General features: G+C 45.0%; 1 protein-coding gene across 7 annotated transcripts in view; it reads left to right on the forward strand.

Annotated features, from left to right (window-relative positions):
- The window catches only part of ENTPD7 (ectonucleoside triphosphate diphosphohydrolase 7), a 117,012-nt gene that overhangs the window by 30,435 nt on the left and 66,446 nt on the right, over nucleotides 1–20,131 (forward strand). The gene's annotated exons all lie outside the window — the stretch shown is intronic.

Consider the following 20,131-nt stretch of genomic DNA (forward strand, 5'->3'; position numbering starts at 1 on the left):
AATCAGAATGATTATCACCTGCCTTGCAGGGTGTGTGACAATGAAACAGGAGAATGTACTCAAAGCTCTTAGCAGAGGGCACAGCATATGGGAAGCCCTCAGTAAAAGGGAGCCATTGTTATGAGGTTCCCCAAGAAGATTTACCTGTAGGGGAGGTTAAGCCGGTCAGTAACCAAGATGGCCTCCCCCATGCCAAGAACACTGCTAAGGGCTTTGAGTAGAGCCTCCCATATACCCTGCAAGACAGGTATTCCTATTCCCATTTTACAGATGAGGCATTGGGGCATAAAATGGTTAAGAAACTGAACTGTGATAAAGCTAAGATTTGAGTCCCACTCTGCTGTCTTCTAGAGAAGGAAATGGCAACACACTCCAGTATTCTTGCCTGGGAAATCCCGTGGACAGAGGAACCTGGCAGGCCACAGTTCATGGGGTCGCAAGAGTTGGACACGACTTAATGACTAAACCATCACTTGCTGTCTTAGCCAGCACTGCCTTTGCGTATAGCTTGGTGAGCATGAGCTTGGAGCATGGGTGTTAGTTCGATGGTCTTAATGGCAGTATTGTGCAGCTGTGAGTGCCAGATAGCTCCATGTCTACTAGCCAGATATGGCTTTGGGTGGGTCACTTAACAGCTCTGTTCCTCAGTTCCCTCATCTGTAGAATGGGGATATTATTAATGCCTCCCTCCTAAGGTTGTTTTAAGATTAAATGCTTTTAAATTGTGACTGACACTTGTAAGTATTCTCTTAATGTTAGCCACTGATGTGACTATGGTTGTAGTTGTGACCTGCCTCCACAGCTGATCTCCAAGTTGTGAGTCTGGGCACCACATCCCCCACATTGTACTGTAGCTATAAACTGGCTCTCTGAGAAAACTTTCATGGGTGCCTTATACAGACTTCGCCAGTTCTGAGCACATTCTTTCTTTAGCCCAAGTCCCATGAAATATAAACAGTTTAAGCTTCCTCAGTTACACCCACAATTAAATTGGTTTTCTCAAAGTCACCCTCCACCCCTAGGTTATTTTGATTGGATTTTGGGTGTGTGTTCACAAATTCTCTTGAGTCTATTTTTTTTAATTTATTTTTTAAGAGCAGTTTTGGATTCACAACAAAACTAAGAGGAAAGTACAGAGAATCTCCATATATTCCCTACCCCCAACATGCACAGCCTACCCCAACATCAATATTCCACACCAGCCCCCGGAGTGGTGCTTCTGTTACTAGTGATATATACATTGACATAATCACCTGAGTCCATAGTTCGTATTATGGCTCATCCTTGGTGGTGTACATTCGATGGGCTTGGACAGATGCATGATGGCGTGTGTCCGCCATTTTAGTATCACACAGTGTATTTTCACTGGCCCCAAAGTCCTCCGTGCTCTGCCTCTTCATACCTCCTACCCTCTTGGAGGAGCATCTTAAAAACAGCAACTCTCATTCCTAAAAACTAGATCCAGTCCTTCTTCATTCTCAGAGGGTGGCAGTCACCCCATTAAACTGAGTACACATCCTGTCACCATCCCAGAGTCCTGGTTCATCCGTTCCCCAGGGGACTGCGAGTCCCCTTGGCAGTTAGAGGTGTGAATTGAGTGTATGTGGGTTTGGACCCATAGATAACAGGTGTGTGCTTTTTGGCTGTAGCCACTCCGAGCTTAGTCCACCTGGGCTCCAGGCGGGAGCTAGGACTGGTGAGACTAAGGTGTCCCTGGACAGCTAGGACCAGGCTCTTTGGTCTCCACGAGGGCCTGTCCTTGTCCTGCACTCTGACAACCACAGTTCTCCCGCGTGTCTGGAGCAGGACCCAGGTGTTGGGCTGAGTGTGGTCTGCTGCAGGCTTGTTAGGACTTGAAAGAGCTGGGGACTTGTCCCTTCCCTCACCTGGACCTCATTGTGGGCCTTGGAGGGCTTGATGCAGTGCTGTTTTCATTCCTGGCCTTTATTCCAAGACAATGGCTTTCTTGTCAACAAGAGAAGTTCTTCATTATTGGAAGACATGCTGCGGATAAGAATGTTTCCATGAAAGCCTTCCCTTCCACCTCTGACCTCCCAGACAAAGGACACTGTCCACCCCCTCCCACTGTACCTTCGGGGTACACCCAGGCCGCCATCACCATGTTAGCTATTTCCAAGACCCACTCAGCTCTTATTTCCTTAACATTTTGCTTTAAATGTGCTCTCTTTTTTCTTAAGTAAATTAACTTTTCCAGGAACTTTATATAGGAAATGTCTGTGAAATTACAGATTTAATGAGTTGTGTTTTTCTTAATATACATTAAAATAAACACATAAGTATTAAATATTTAATAATTTTTCCATGGATCACCTAAAACTAACCCTCCCAACCCTGCCCTGGAAAACCCCAGCAGGGTCTGTGAACTCTTTGGGAGATCCCCCCAGGTCTCCTTCTGTTGTCACTGTTGACTTCCCTCTCTAAGACCCCTGGGTCTGTGCCTTCATGGGCAGGTGCCACAGAAGGATGCCCCAGCTCAGAAGTGGTGAGTTCCACGGCCAGGTGCCCTCTTCCATTCAATTTTGGATCTCCTTCCTGTCTGGTAGAGGGATACTTGTTCTTTTCTCTATCAGCAATGAAAATAGGGTGTGGGTTCTAATCGGCTGTCTTCTCTGGGGAAAGATGAGGCCAGACACGGCCTTGGGAAAGGGGCATCAAAGGCAGGTGGAAGTTGGTGGCAGCTGTGGGTAGAGGATGATAGCTGTGGAGGACTGGCGGACTGAGGACATTTGCCTCTTTTCACAAAGAATTTGAGGCGGAGGATGGACGTGGAAACAGGGCTCTGTGGGTCCTGACTCCATCAATTACCAGATATATCTGTTGTTGTTTAGTCACTAAGTCGTGTCCGGCTTTTTGAGACCCCATGGGTTGCAGCACGCCAGGCTTCCCTGTCCTTCAGCATCTCCTGGAGTTTGCTCAAACTCATGTCCATTGAGTTGGTGATACTATCCAACCATCTCATCCTCTGCTGCCCGTTTCTCCAGCTATATAACATGGGGCAAATCCACGTACCTTCCTGAGCCTCAGTTTTTCCCAGTAGAATAGGATGGATGATATTTAGTTACACTTGTCTTATCTGCTGTGATAAGAATTGAATGGAAAATATTGCTGCTCTGAAAACTTTAAGGCGAGGTCTTCAACTCTGGATGCACTTAGGGATAACCTGGGGGAGCTTTTAAAAAACAAGAGTAGGGACTTCCCTGGTGGTACGGTGAGTAAAACTCTGCACTTCCATTGCAGGGGCCATGGGTTTGATCCTTGGTCAGGGAACTAAGATCCTGAATGCCATGCAGCATGGCCAAAAAAAAGAGATTAAGAACTAATACAGTAAGACCCAAACCCAGAGATACTGACTTAATTTAATTTAATTTGTCTGGATTAGGTCTTGAACACCTGTATTTTTAAATGTCTTTCTGGTGATTCTTATGTGTAGCCAAGATTGAGAATCACTTCCCTAGGGTTGTGATGTTCAAATAGGTGTACCATTTAAACTTAAATTAATTAGAACTGAGTAAAATTAAGTAAAATTTTTAATTAGGTGAAATTCCTTAGTGACACCAGCCACATTTTAAGTACTCCATAACCACATATTGGTATCTGCCATATTGGAGAGTGTAGATTTCCATCATCACAGAGAATTCCACTGCCTCCTAAAGTGTGGTCTGTGAACCAGCAGCTTCAGCATCACTGAGAGCTTGTCAGAAATGCCAATCTCAGGCCCATGCCCAGCCTACAGATTCAGAATCTGGATTTTAACAAAATGGAACAAAATCTCTAGGGTTTCATTAAAGTTTGTAAAGCACTGCTCTGAAGCATACATTCTACTTGTTCATTTATTCAACCAATATTTATTAAATGCTGAGCTTGTGCCAGGTACATTCAGGTGATGGCAAATGATTAGGGAAAAACACCGCTATGTCTCTTATTCTAGCTGAAAGAAACAGACATTAAGCAAGAAAACAATTAGGCAAACTCATTTCAGAGTAGGGTAATACAGGGGAATATGCTAGAAAAGCACTATGTGGGGAGTGTGGCTAATCTGTATTAAAGGGGAGCGTCAGAGAGTGTCACTCGAAGGAGGGGACACTTGAGTGGAACTTGAATGACGTAGACCCAGCCAAGGAAAGATGTGGGGGTGGTATGTTCTGGACAGAGATGAAACAAATAAAAAATGCTTTGAAAGTAGTAGCATTTAGCATATAAAAATATACAAACACCTACTATATAGCACAGGGAACTCTGCTCGATGCTATGTGGCAACCTGGATGGGAGGGGAGTTTGAGGGAGAATGGATGTATGTATACGTATGTATGACCGAATCCCTTCATTGAAACTATCACAACATTGTTAATTGGCTATGAGTGAGTGCGTGAAAGTCGCTCAGTCATGTCCAACTCTTTGCGACCCTGCAGACCATACAGCCCATGAAATTCTCCAGGCCAGAATACTGGAGTGGGTAGCCTTTCCCTTCTTCAGGGGATCTTCCCAATCCAGGGGTTGAACCCAGGTCTCCCGCATTGCAAGCAGATTCTTTACCAGCTGAGCCACAAGGAAAGAGATATATCTCAGTACAAAATAAAAGGTAAAAAATAAAAATAATACACAAATGCCTACTTAAATTTAAATTTCAGTTAAACCATGACTAATTTTTAGTATGAGTATATCCCAAATATTTCACAGGACAAACTTACACTAAAAAAAAATTGTGATTTAGCTGAAATTATTTTTTTTTAATAAAACTAGACCTTGAACTGCTGGTTGACCTGGTCTTTTTCATAATTGGTCTTTTTAATCAATTTTATTTAGTTAGTTACTTTTGGCTGTGCTGGCTCTTCATTGCTGCGTGGGCTTTTCTCTACTTGTGGACCGCTCATTTCTCATTGCGGCGGCTTCTCTTGTTGCGGAGCATGGACTCTAGGGTACATGGGCTTCGGCTTAGTTGATGTGAGGTATGTAGGATCTTCCCGGCCCAGGGGTTGAACCCGTGTCTCTTACATTGGTAGGCAGATTGTTTACCACGGAGCCACCACAGAAGCCCTGTGTCCTGTATTTTATGGAGGTTCTACCTGAGACAGGACCGAGAGGGCAGCAGAGCCGGAGGGACCTGAGGAGGTGCAGTGTGATGGGCAGTTGGGGAGCAGGGCACCACGAGGGGGGGTAGGACAGACAGCGGGGCCAAATCTTGGGCTCCACAAAGGCATGTTTAAAAAAAATGGACACTGAAGGACGTACTGACCACTGCCGTTTCTTCCCCTCAGTGACGTCATTGGTTTTACCTTCCTGCGACCCTGTGGTTTCTGGGAAGGGTTTCTGGGACGATGAACAATGGTCTGGGCTGTTACACTTGGGTGGTGCCTGGGGAGACCTCAGACCACTGGTTGACCTGCCTGAGCATAGCGTGAGGTATACATTGTTTGGTCTGAGCTGCTAAGTGCTCCTTCCCTGTTTGTTTGTTTAATTCCTGTGCTTTTGTATGTGATCTCCTATAAATCTCCCTCTCCTTAAGGGCTATGTTTGACAACTTCATTTCCCCCCAACTGGAGACATTTCCCCTGCTAAGGGTCAAAGAGACTAATTACTCTAAACTGAGTATTGGAGACACCCTTAGGCTCACACACGACCCAGAAGTGCATGATCTTGGACGTGTTAATAGAAGAATGTGGTGAGAGCCGAGCTGCGCACAGGAGCAGTGACGTCCTCCAAGTCCGACTCTATTCCTCTTCGAAAATAAACTCCTGACCTTTGTAGCCAAAAATGTGTGGCACCTCATGGTAGAAGAGGCTGCGAGAGAGAGTCTCTTCAGACAGAAACCTAGGCCCTGGGAAAAGAATGATTTGCCAGAAGACCCAAAATTGATGATGGAGCTTGGACCAGAACTCACAGCCCCTAGCTCCCTATTCAGTGCTCCTTTCTACCCTGATGTCAAAGGATGGGGGTGGAAACGGGAGAATTGTGGAAAGAGATAAGAAAGGCAGCAAAACATCAACTGAGTCTCGTAAAGTTCTTCAATGCCTACAAAATACTTCCCTACATGATCTCATTTGAGGTAGCTATCATTTCCATTTTGCAAGTGAGGCACCTGGAGCTCAGAGATGTCAAGTGACTTCTCCAAAGTCATACAACTTTTAAATGGCAGAACCAGGAATCAAACCCAGATCTTCAGGTTCTGTGGTCTGTTTCCACCATAACCTGGGAAAAATGGACAAGGTGAAAGCAACACACTGGGTACTGTTGCTATCAGAGGTGAAGGGAAGGCAGGTGGGAGGGGAAAGCGCCTGAGAAGTTGGGAAGAAGACTGCCTGGAGCCAGGTTGGGCATTTTCCATGCATAAGCTCCTTCCATCATCACATCAAATTCATGAGAAGGTATCATCAACTGCATTTTATAGATGAGAAACTGAGATTCAGAGCGGTTAGTTAAGTGGCCATCCAGCTGATTAGTGACAGAGTTGGGACATGAATCCAGACCTGCCTGACCTCAGAGCCTCAGCAGATCCCCTCTGGGGTTTTCTGGGTCTGTAGAAGTCTGCAGGATGAAACTGGACTTGCGGGAGGCATGGAGAAGATGAAAGGAAAAAGGACCAAGAAGGCTTACAGGCCTTACAGGACCTGGAGGGTAAGGGTGCTCCCTGTGACTTTCCTCTCTGCTCTGTAGGCAGATATTGTCTCAGAAGCATTAGCCAAATCCTCTCATCTTTTTATAGCCTATAGGTTTGCTTGGGGACTCTACCTGTATTTCTCTGCCCTTAAAAAAACTGCAGTATTTGGCTCCCTCCCTTCTCGGGCCACATCTCACAGGGCCTGCTTCCCTCTGAGCTGCACCCCACCCTCACCCCAGGACCACCAGCATTAGGCAGGAAACAGAGCTGGGTTACCTTGTTTTCATGCAGGAACTTGTCCCATCTTCTCTTATCCCCCTCCCCCACCTCCAGCCTCCTAATTTTGTTTCCAAAATAATTTGAGGTTTTTCCCTAACTGAGGGTCCCTGATCGAATACCAGTGGGGAAATTCCTACCAAGGCTCCCCTGTCTTTTCTATTTAACCATCTCGTTTTTTTCTGAGGCAGCATCACTGACAAGGTTATCATTTTCCCCAGTACTTAATTCAGTGCCTGACACGTAGTAGGTTCACAGTAAGTCTTTCTGCCCTGAACTGACAGCAAAAGGAGGAGGTGAAATTATTATGAGGGGCCATCATTGCTAATGTTTCCGTTGTTTAGACATGTTTTGTGGCTAATGAATCTCTCAAGTGTGGCATCTGGGACATTCCTCAGAAGCCTCACCATTAGATGAGTCACTGGATGACCCTGCTGTCCTCTGGGGGAATGCTGGAAGTCGGCACATCTGTTCCGGGGTGATCAGGGTTCCCATGTGGTCAGTGCAGCGTCCTCCCCACCAGCCAGCTGCCACATTGCTTCTTCTCCTCACCTTCAGCCAGGATCTGCAATCCCCAAAAAAATCGATGGAAGTTTAAGACCAACGGGACATAAAAATGTAGTCAGAAGATGAAAACAATACTTACTCCTGGCAATAAAAGACCAACATTTAGGGCGTGTGGATGGCGGCTATGTGAGGATTATTTGTATTGTTTTTGCAAAATTTCTGTTCATCTGAAAATATATCAATATAAAATGTTAAGTAGATAGGTAAACAAAATGGTTTGCAACCAGGTTGAGTAACTGAGTTGGAACATAGAGCCAATAGAGGCCAGGAGTGGGATGGTTAAGGTTAGAGCTTTGGGGTCGGGGACTTTCCTGATAGCTCAGTTGGTAAACAATCTGCCTGCAATGCGAGAGACCTGGGTTCGATCCCTGGGTTGGGAAGATCCCCTGGAGAAGGGAAAGGTTATCCACTCCAGTATCCTGGCCTGGAGAATTCCATGGACTGTGTAGTCCATGGGGTTGCAAAGAGTTGCAACTTAAACTTTCGGGTCAGGGAGAGTTGGGTTGGTATCTTGCTTTTCTATTTAAGAGCTCTCATTCCTCGAACAGGTTACTTAACCTCTTCTAGTTCCAGTTTCTTCATCTGAAAAATGGGGATTGTCAATGTTGACCTCTGTAGAATATCAGAAGATTAAATGAGATAATATATGTACAGCATTTAAGATGATACCTGAGACTTAGTTGTGTTAGTCACTCAGTCGTGTCTGACTCTTTGCGACCCCAGGGACTGTTGCCTGAGAGGCTTCTCTGTCCATGGAATTCTCCAGGCAAGAATACTGAAGTGGGTTGCCATTTCCTTCTCCAGGGGAATCTTCCTGACCCAGGGATGGAACCCCAGTCTCCTGCATTGCAGGCAGATTCTTTACTGTCTGAGCCACCAGGGAAGGCCTGAGACTTAATAAGGGGTCAATAAATGGTCGGAAGAGGGCAAAAGAGACAGAAAGGACGAAGTACTCCCCTTATCCAGTCTCAGATATTTCTCAGTCACTGCCATTTGAGGTCCTAGGCCCCACACCAGAGACCTACCATATTGGTGAAACCAGCCCCTGGCTTCAACCAGGACTTTGCCCATGTGATGGGCAGGGCTGCCTCCCATAGAATGTTTCCTGACATTCCCAACTGGTCACCTTAAAGGGATAGCAGGAAGGTACTTATAGACACTTCTTAGCTTGTGATCTCAGCTAAGAAGGTGTTCATTTGTTCATTTAACAAAACTTCATTGGGTAAGGGTAGAGGGAACAATGGACTAGACCGTGTACTTGGCATAAGGATGTGGATGGAAGAAAACAGACCTGGTGCTTGCCTTCCAGCTGCTTACATTCTGGGAACTAGCCTCTCCCTTTGATTTTCTCTGGCTCCTCTCCCTTGGCAGCATCTAGACTCTGTCATTCCTTTGGAATGCAACCCCACCTATACTGCAGCCTGCAGACAACTCAGGCTCACAGTCACCAAAAGCAGGACACAGGGACAAAATGCTGGCAGTTACTGGGTCTGACCATTCTTTAGCTTCAGTCCTTGAATGTAATTCGGCCTTGGGAACTTGGGAAGCACTCAGAGTAGCCAGTGGTGTAAAGCTAAAACTGCCTATCCATTTGGCCTCCCCGACCACATTCCCTGTCCACAGTATTTTTAAAAGTAGTCTCTGCACTATGCTCTCTCTTCCTTCTCTGTCTGCAGTCCCTCTCAGTCTGAAAATACTTTTCCAAACAGCTTTCCTTCTGTAATCAAATATGCCCTCTGCCCCCTACCATCCTGCCTCACCCTCACCCTGCCTTTCCAATTAGGGCTGTGAAAGCCATCCAACTCCACCAAAAGTTCATGCTTCCTAGCATCTCAGATTCCAGTTAGTCACAAAATTAGCATTAGCAAACCTGCCTACCCTGTCTATGAGGCAGTTCCCCATTCATTTGTTTTCTAGGTAAACCAGAGTGACAATTTGAAACACAATACAAATTGAAGGAGGAAGAATTTCACCTTTCTTACCCTCTTTCACATTCACGACTATTTCAGTAGACATCTCACTTGTGAAAACTGTTTAACTTAAACGTTCTACAAAATTAATTGCTATTTTTCTCTATAGAACTTTACTTCAATATTATTTATTGAGAACTGCTTGAGTTTTTACAACCTACAGAGAAAATCTTATATATTCTTCACGAATAAGACCTACAGTATAAAAATGTAACTAAACTCATATGAAAGAAGGGGCTCCAGTCAGTTCTGTGTGATGAGATGCAACTTCAGAGTCTGTAAGACTCAATCTCTGAAATGTGAAGTGTGTGTGTTTGGTCAAGAAAAAAAATTATCGGACTTTCCTGGTGGTACAGTGGGTAAGAATCCTCCTGCCAATGCAGGGAACACAGCTTTGACCCCTGGTTCAGGAAGATTCCACATGCCTCGGATCAGCTAAGCCCGAGAGCCACAACTCCTGAGCCTGCTGTTGCAACTTCTGAAGCCCACGAGCACGAGCTCTTGAGCCTGTGCTCTGCAAGAAAGTCACCACAGTGAGAAGCCCAAGCACTGCCAGCAAAGACTGCTCTCAGCTAGAGAAAGCCCTCACACAGTAACAGAGACCTTGCACGGTCAAAATAAATCACCGATTATTTTGTGATTTTTTAATATCATGAAACATAAATTTCCACGAAGCCTAAAAACATTTTTAAAACAGAGCCCAGGCTCTGAACTCAAACACAGTCCAGGTCTTACTCTCCTTTCCACTATGTACTTGCTCATAGAATTGGTATAAAAATTAAAATCGATAATAGATATAAATTTATTAGTCTAGCTTCATAATAGCTGGTAGCACAGACTGCTAGCTGCATACCCCCACATCTGTTCTTCTCTTTGGTTAGTAATATAATTCTGATTTTTATCTGAGCATATAGGCTCCCTTATAGCTAGGTGCAGCCATGTGACTAGGCCAATGAGTTCTGAGCAAAATCGTTGCCTGTGACTTCCAGGAGCTCTCCCTAAACAGAGACATTCTTCATCATCTTTATGCCTGTTATTGTCTGGACTCTAGATGTGATGGCTGGTGCCCCAAATACTATATTGGAGCATGAGGAGGAGGGCCATACCCTAGGGATGGCACTCCAGACGGCTAAAGAGTCTTTGATGAGCAGAGAGCTACCATTCCAGCACTGGACTTCCTGAGGATTTCTTTTCATAAAATATAAATTAATTTTCTCATTTTCACCATTATTTTTCAAAGTGAAGCTAATCCTAATTATGATTGTCATCATCATTTTATTAGCCCTAGCCCATAATCCTGTTCTCTCACAGATCTCACAGTCATCAGTACTACAAAGAATTTTGCCTTCAGTCTGATCTCTGTTGCCAACCCATTCATTCATGACTTTAATGAGAAGGCGCCTGGGTCCTCTTGGCCCCCAATGGCATATCTGCCATCACCACTGCATTCCTTCCCTTGATTCCCCCTCTTTCTGCATTCCTGATTCTAGGTCTTTCCCCACTTTCCATGACTTTTCTTGAAGAATTCTCAACTGACTGGTTGAGACCGAACCACCCTGAAAGCAGAGGATTTGAACTAGGTATAAAGGATGGGGAAGCATTCCAGGCAGGAGAAAATGTAAGCAAAAGGAGAAAGCAGATGGTGCATAATTGGAGCATTAGAAGCGGAGTGGCTGAAAGTTTCTGCTGAAGTTGGTAGGAGAGCCGATTGAATTGGGAAGGGCGGTGGGACCTCAGGAGGGTCTTTAAGGCTCAGTAGACGAGTTTGGACTTGATCCTGGAGAAAACAGTCACTACAAGTTATTGAGCAGGCAGTGACCCAAGGCAAGTGATGTTTCCAAAGGAATTAATCTGGCTGCAGTGAGCAAAACAGATTGAAGGCAGGAAGAGGCTGGAGACAGGGAGACTGCTATAAATCTTCCGCCCAGTAATCAGTTGGTCAAACACTGTCAACAAACTTTGAAAGGGGCCGTATGAAACAGCAAAATGAAAGTGTAGTGATTTCAGTTAAGCAGAATAAGAAATCTTAAACAAAGTCTTTCCCTAGAACTTCCCACACAGAGAAAGTAGCCAGTTTCCAAGTAATAAAAATGGGTTCAATCCTTCTGGAAAACAATTAGGCAGTATGGATCAAGAGCCTTAAGAATGTTCACACCCTTTGACCTAATAATTCCACTTCTGGGAATGCTAGGGAAATAATCCAAATGAGAGAAAGGGGGAAAAAATGCCTGGAGATCTTAATCACAGCACGCTTGATAATAGCAAATAACTAGAAACAATCTAAATGTTCAGCCATAGGGGGATGTTTAAGCAACTGTGGCTCTCAATTAAATGTTACTTAGCAAGAAGACCAGGCAGATGACACAGAAAATGCCCGTGACATAATTTGAGGAAAGCAGGACACAAAATGTAAATGTATATCACAAAACAGATGCAGAAAAAAAAAAAAATCAGACCGAAAAGTAGTATTCTCATCACTCCCAGTTGCTTCATGAAAGTGGAGGGACTGTAGATTTTGTTTTTCTCTTCAAAGAATTTTTTCTCCAATATGCTTTTGTGTTTACAGCTATTTAATTATAGGAATATCAGGAGGATTCTTATTGTTTTGGCTTTTATAAAAATGTGTCAAATATGTATGACTTGTATTTTTAAAATAAGAAATGATTTTTCCAAAAAAACATATGCAGGAAGTATATGTAAATGCAGGAAAACCGTAAGGAATGATCATGTCATCAAAGGCAGTTACTCGTATTCATCTTCTGTATGATGTCATTTTTAAAAAATACTATACTCTTTACAGTGGGGGTCGGGTGCTGAGTTTAAATCCCCCCTAAGCTAGACCATGGCTAGATTATGTGGGAAGAAGGGAATAATGCATTCTTTGCACATTTATTGGAGAAATCAAGTGAGAAAATGTACAGAAGTCTCCGAGCACAGTGTTCTGCATTTAGGAAGCGCAGAGCCATGGTGGCTGTAACTATCAGTAGCTGTTATTTTCTCTGTTCTCTTCTGTTTTCTGCCTCTTGCAGGCAGGTAGCTGTGCATTTATGAGGTGACCTCCAGAAGGAGGGACAGGATCCATGGGCAATTCCCTCAGCCTCACCCACCTCCTGCCCTGTGCAGCCAGCTTGGCTCCTCCCCACTCTCAACCCATGTGCAATTTCTGCTCCTTCCTCTGCATTTGCAATGCCTTCCCCTCTGTCTGGACCACACTTTTGTGATGGTATATAATGGACTGATTGTAGAAGACAAAGTTTATTTTCAGAAGGAAGTTTTATTCTCCATATACTCAGCCAGCATGTCTTTAAGAATGGTTTTATGCTTTTAACACTTAGCTTGGAACATAAAATAGCCTTAGTTTGCTTAAATCATTCTGTTACTGCTCCCTTGACCCCTGTTTTTATGCAAGTCCCAGTTTACAACCTTGTTCAGAGCTGCACACGTCCCTTTAAAGGGTCACTGGGATCAGGAGAGAGACAGAGGGGGGATAAGACAAGGGTGGCTCAGAGACTATCTAGGGCAAAGCAAATTAATGCCAAAAATGATTTTGGGGGATACTAAATGACACCACTAATTTCCCAACATCCTGCTTAATAAAACTTTCACACTGAGCCATATTTTCCAAGTTTCTCAAGGACTACTTAAGTGCGAACCCATTCAAAATGTTATTAAAGTCCAAGGAGACTATGTTTATTGGCTCTGCATGGACTGCTAAGCCTGCTGATCTGTCAGGGGAGGCCTTGCACAGACTTCCCTGTTTCCAGCACATGGGGCACTGATGCTGTGGGAGGGAGGAAGAACCCCCTTCATTCCCCACCCTGACTTCTGTTCTTGAACCCAGGATATAGCCGGTCTGGCTATATGTGAGTCTTGGACCACAGATCCTATTGCTCCAAGAAGAGGGAAGCCAAGGGGGATGGTCACAGGAGAGAACAAAGCTGGCCTGGGACCATGTTGTTTTTCCCTTGGGGCTGCTGCTGGCCGCTTTGGCCAGCGCTTGCTCTTAAGTCATCTGGTTTCATTTTCCAGTTCGCGTCTCGCTGTGACGTGAACTGACTTAGAACAAAGGCAGGGGCCCTGTCTTAGGTGCTGTTGTACTCCCAGCACCAGTCCCACCACTGGATGGTCAGTGGTGGTTTGATGAATAAAAGAACAAATGGATAAGCCTGCTTTCCATTTATTTCCACTCTGCCCAGGTCTTAAGCCTCCTGGGCAGATGAAAAATTATGTTCGTTGCTATGTGTCAAACCATCTTTCCTCATTACTGATTTTAGAACGAATTAGGACTTTAAAAGAAAAAAACCCTAAAACATTTAAACGCACAAGAAATCTGAATTGTGTAACTGTGTGGGGAGCAAAGCTACCCAGTGAACTGGAACCTCTATGCTGACCTGAGAAAAAGTCTACAGTCTTGAAATAAAGAGAGAAAAGAAGGGAGGAAATGAGGGAGGGAGAGAAAAGAGGAGAAAGAAGCAGAGAGAGATTGAGAAAGAAATTTGTATTGTGGTCATATGGCTTTGTAACCAAAAGCCTCAGTTTTCCCATCTGTAAATTGAGAGGTTGGACTGGATCAGTTTTCAGACTTTATGAGACATCATAATCACTTGGGGTGTGGTGGGTGATGGTGGATGCTATTAAACATGCAGATTCCTGAGCCATACCTCCAAAGGCTTTGACTGGGGCCCTGGGAACATGCATATGTAACAAGTGAAAGTGAAAAGTTGCTCAGTTGTGTCCGACTCTTTGCGACCCCATGGACTGTAGCCCACCAGGCTCCTCCATCCATGGAATTTTCTAGGCAAGAGTACTGGAGTGGGTTGCCATTTCCTTCTCCAGGGGATCTTCCCGACCCCGGGGTCAAACCCGGGTCTCCCGTATTGTGGGCAGACACTTAACTGTCTGAGTCACTAGGGAATCCCGTATGTAACAAGCCAGCCGCAATTGTTTCAAGAGCTCACTTGGGAAAGAAAAAGACCCGATCCACTCAGAGAGGATGTGGTTCTGACCCTTCAAGGTGGACTCTGGTAGGTGTACCAGTAACCCTCATCCCTTGTAATAGTCAACCACTTTAGGGCATGCTCTGGTTTAGGTGGGAATGATTCAAGAGTAAGTGCTGGAGGTAAAGGGAATGGCACATTAGCATCTTAGAAACCAGACGATTCTTTCAAGGTGACCTTTGCCTTGGTTGTTAGACTTGTTAAATGGGACCAGAATTAATGCAGGTGTACTGTCTCCCTGACTTAAAAAAAAAAATGTACAAAGTGAGAGTTGAGAGTTAGGTTTTATTTGGGGCAAAATGAGGACTATAGCCTGGGATACAGCATCTCAGATAGCTCTGAGAAACTGCTCCAAAGAGGTAGGGGTGGAAGGTCAGTATATATGTGATTTTGGTGAAGGGGAAGTATGTGTAATCAAGCACATATTTTTTTGCAAAAGGTTTCTACTAGTCTCATGAAGGTTATTGCTAGTTACAAGGAACAGATGTCACCATGAAGGATTTTAGTGCTTTTCCAGATGTGAGGAGATACAAGAATTGGGTGCATAAAATTGACTCCTGAAAGATTCTATTGGAAGACTTGTTCTGCCAGTTTTTCCAAAGCACAGAGTGCCTCATTTCTGCTCTTCACCCTGAACTCCTTTCAGGGGGTGTTGAAAGTCAGCAGCTGCAGCTGCACATGATTTAAGAGGTGCCCATAGCAAGTGCCCATGGTAACTGCGAATTTGTAGTGAACACGTGTGTGGGCCTTATGCTGTCCCCACCCCCATCTCTGCTGCTGGGTCATAGTTGTCACTGCAGTTTGTGAAAGGTGGTCTGAGAATCAGGTGAGCCAGGCAGATGATAAAGCAGAGATTTCAGGATTTAGCCAGATGCAAAATGTACCTTAAATTCACATATTCCAAAGCAAGAACCATCTCAGTTCACAATTACCTATGTAATAATATAGGTTAGAAAAATTTAAATAAGCAGCTCATGGTCCTGAAAGAGAGATGATTTGAGGGGAGGAGGGGAAGACAGCTCAAACTCGAGAACTTGTTGCTTGTATGGACTGCAGTTGGCTGATGGCTGCAGGTGGCTGGGGAGTGGGAGTGGATTTTGAAGGGCTGGCAGGAACATCTGCTGGATGAGGGGTAGGACCATGCTTCCCCAGGGATCTCCGCCTTGCTTTCTCTGATTCCAAGCAAGCACCAGCATTTTATTGACTTTCCTAACACTCCACCCTGTCATGAAGAAATAACAGTGACCTTGAGACCCTGCCCTCACTCTGTCCAAACTTTATCTTGTTGCATAAGCTGACCTAATGCAGATCAAATGTGTTATCCACCTCCTGGAAAGCCAGGCCCTGTCTGAGTCGGCAGTGGGGCAAACAGAGAGTGTTCAGTGTCTTCTAAAAGATGGGGGAAGTGATGGGAAGGCTGGTCCCCTCGCCCTCCCTTCTACTTCTGCTCCTTGGGCGCTTTGTCTGGGCAGACCAGACTCGGCTGAGTGACCCTGAACAAGCTGAATTACTAGTAAATTAATGCCAGTAATTGGTGTATTTAGCTGAAGTGGGCAGCAGATCTAGGCCAAGGTGGTGTTTTACACTGTACCTGTGAAATCAGTATCCAAAGAGCTGGTTGACAGTCCTTGGCTATGTGGCTGTGAGCAAATGCTTTTAACCATTCTCAGCATCTGTTTTCTCACCTGCAAAATGAGGATAATAATTCCTGCATACCTAACACACGGGATTCTTACACGACTCACATTTGAGCAAGTCTACGACACGTGGTATCAAGTGGTAGAAGGTACACAGCTTCTCCTATATTTCCCTCAGACGTGATTGTGAGGTTCACCTGAGCAGTTAATGCAATGGTTGTTTGAAGAATTCTACATGTCTAAATGTGATCTTAGACCACAGAGCCATATAAAATGTAACTTCTTAGTTTCATATTTTATCAATCTGCTAAGAGGTAGGGTGAACAGATGGCTGGTCCCACTGCCATCTGCCTGAACCCAGGAAAATATCTCCCATCCAGGTGATTTCAGAAATCTACTGCCATCCTCCTTGCAATTGGTGGATCCCCAGTTCAGACCTGCACACAGCCTCTCCATCGAACATCATTTTCATCACATTGTCCCTCTTGAAGCAAAATGCCTTTTATGGGCATATGACCTCAGCACCCTCCAATTTGGTCTTTGAAGCAACCTCCCTTCTCTGCCCTCAGGACCAGCCACATCTTTTCCATCCCTCGGCTTATTCCTTGAGCCAGCACTGCTGGGTGGAAAACTCTTGTCTCTTCTCTCTTCTTTCTTCAGACTCAGTCCTTCCTTTAAGGGAATGTCCTCTGATGTCATGTCCTCCTCCAGGGGATCTTCCTGACCCGGGGATCAAACTTGTGTCTCCTGCATTGGCAGCTGGAGTCTTTACCACTTTACCAGTCTTTGAGACCTGGGAAGCCCTGAGTTCCCACATGTTTGTCTAAACCATCATCAAGCCCCTTTCATCTTCTAGTAACAATATTTCTGAGGGTCCCCCTTTTCTATATAGTGACAACAGGCCCTCACCTGAAGTTCCTGTCTCTCTAGTGCCACTCAGCCCCCACTCCAGGTCATCCCCTATCTGGACTGTTACTTGAATCATCCTGACATTGCTTTAGTCCTGTCCCTCCCTGCTCAAGAATCACGAGAACTCCTCATTAGCTGTCAAGTCAAGTCTAGACTCCTTCGCCTCACTTTCAGGCTCTCCAGAATCTGACCCTCCTTGGGAGACATGACAGCTATCTTAATATTTTTGAGGGGCTGTCAGAGAGAAAAAGGATTAGTCTGATTCTGTGCTGCTCCAGCAGCAGAGGGAGATCACAGGCAGAAATTACAGGGAGACCTAAGTGCCTCAATAGAAAGAATTGTTCTTTCTTTTCAGTGTGCGAGTGTGGATGGTAGGGATGGTCGTGGTGGAGAGCTTGCACTTATGGAGCCCTGACGATGCAGGAATACTGTGTGTGACACTCATAGAATTGTTCTCTGCTCACCAATGTAAGGTAGCAGGAGGTAATAGGTGCTGCACATCCAAGCTGAGCAGCGATTGTGTGAGATTTCTGATAGTTTTAGACAGAATATTGTTTGTTTCCTAAATCCGTGACTGAAGACAACAGAAGGGATATTTTAGGTTATCAGGAAAATATGTGTTTGTTTTGAATGTCTCGTGTTCAAGTTGTAGGTTTGGATTGGAGAGACAGGCAGAGGCCACATTATGTAAAGCCCCGTTGCCCATGGTGAGGAATTTGGCCTCAAAAGCAGGAGAGTGACATGATTCTAAAATGGAAGCAGAAGATCAAAGAATGAACTTTCTAACCAATGAACTTTGCAGCGAGTGAACATGGTGGGCCTCGGGTAGCAGTGAGCGCCCAAACCCTGGAGTGGGTCTGCCAGGGATGCTGTAGAGTGGGACAGGGCTCCAGGAGGGATGACTTCTAAGAACCCCATTACCTCTGACCTTCTCGCTGTTCAGCCTCACCCCTTCCAACCACCACCCTACACCTGGTCTCCCTTTAGGATCTCTTCAGCTTCTGCTGGGAGGCCGCACCAAACTGTCTCCCCACCCTGCATCTTCTCTCCACAGCTGCCCTGCTCTCCTTTTTGTTATTCAGTTTTGACCTCCCACAACAATGCTCTTGAGAATAAATTATTATAAAGGTGCACCAAGAGACTGACCAAATAAGCTATTGTACGTTTGAACAATGGAATATTATGTGGCCATTTACATTGAGGTAATGGAAGAAAATTTAATAACATGGAAGGATGGGCACCATATATGGTTATGTGAAATAAGCTGTTGACAATGTGGTCTGATTTTTTAAAATTAACAAAAAATACACATAGAAAAAATACTAGATGATGTGCACATCAAAATGTTGTCATATTCTCTGGGTAATAGGATTGGAAGTATTTTCTTTCTATGTTTTCTAAAGTTTATAAAATTAGCACTTTTTTTGGCTTTTACAAGTTGTTGGTTTTTTTTTTTTTTTTTTTTCATTTTACTGTTCATTAGAGCCATTTCTTCATTAACTCTGACCTACAGTAATCTTTTCTTTCTCTTGATCTCATTGTTGGTTTCATGTAGTCTAGTACATGACTATACACTGCTTTGTGTTAATATAAGATTGTTTCACTCACACTGGTTTTGCATGTCAGATTAAGAAATTTTTCTCTGGCCAAATTGTGACTTATTTTCTCATTTTCCCCATCAGTTAGCACTGTGCAGGAATTGAGCCTTTGATGGTGGCTTGGTGCTGGGTCCTCACAGTGCCACATAACTTACCTGACTTTCCAGGCAGACTCTGGGCTGGGGGCTAACCTCAAAATCCACAGTTCCCATGGGTGTGGTGAGCCCCATGAAAGTGGGGCTTGGTTTCTGACCCACGTACCCAGTCACTGGCATCTAGACTCTCACCCCATCACCCTGTTCTGCCTCTGTCTTCTCTAGTGATCGGATCCAGAGACCTGGGAACCTAAGGCGAGGTCCAAACTCCAAACCAACTGTCCTCCAGTAGCTGGAACACCGTTGAAGACTGAGAAAGGTCACTTTGCAATCTGTTCTCATTATTTGTGAACAGCTTTAGAATTGAGGGGGTCTTTAGTGACTTCCATTCTTTCTGAAATTATCCCATGTCCTTTTCTTGAAGAGCAGATCTTATTGCCCCGTGTCTGCTGTGGTCTGGGTACCATGCCAGGCAGTAGCTCTGGAAAGCTGACAACAGGACCCCGGTTTGGGAGGCATCCCTTTGTTCTTGGGCTTAGTCGGTGCTGGGAGGCAGCTGTTCTCTTGCACTTGAAAAGCAAACCCCCTGAAATGACCTCTGCAATGACTTCATCACGCTCTTTTTACTACACAGGCCATTCAGACTTTAGCGATCACTGTGTGGCACTGTTAACATCTCTCTCCCATCACTAAATCAGAGGGTCGGCAGAGCTTACTTAAGGCTCAGAACAGGAGACCCTGCTGTTTCCTTGACAGTTTGTTTCAAGTGCATTCAGACAGGATACTTGAAGGGCTGTCAGGTGGAAGGAGAACAAGATTTACTCTGTAACCAAATCCCGCTGATCTGCAGCCCTAACCCTGCTCGTCTGCCACTTTCCTCCCTCTCCCTCACCACAGGCCTGCACAGACCTCTGTGCAGCCTTGCCGGGATGACTTCGGCAGCCTTCTCCCAAGTCTGCCTGCCTGTCCAGTCTTGCTCCTCTAATCCTTCCTTAGAGAGCCTAAGTGATCTGTATCAGTTGCAGATCTCATCACACCATACCTCTGCTTAAAACCCTGTAATACTTCTGCACTGCCTGCGGGATAAACCCTAAACTCCTTAGTGTTGCTTTTAAGACCCAGCCCCTGCTTGGCTCTCCAGCTGCATGCCTTGCCCAGGCTGTCAGCCACCATAGAACCCCTTGCAAACTGAACCCCAGATGCTCCAAGTCTTCGCTGAGAACATTTCCCCTCCTCTCTTCACAGCTGGGGCCTCCCTGGTGGTTCAGTGGTAAAGAATCTGCCTGCCAAGCAGGAGATGCAGGTTCGATCCCTGGGTAGGGAAGATCCCCTGGAGGAGAAAATGGCAACCCACTCCAGTATTCTTGCTTGGAAATCCAAGGTACAGAGGAGCCTGATGGGCTACAGTCCACGGGTTTGCAAAAAAGTTGGGACACAACTTAGCGACTAAACAATAAAACTTCCCA

This window comes from Dama dama, chromosome 15, assembly GCF_033118175.1.
Source record: "Dama dama isolate Ldn47 chromosome 15, ASM3311817v1, whole genome shotgun sequence".
NCBI lineage: Eukaryota > Metazoa > Chordata > Mammalia > Artiodactyla > Cervidae > Dama > Dama dama.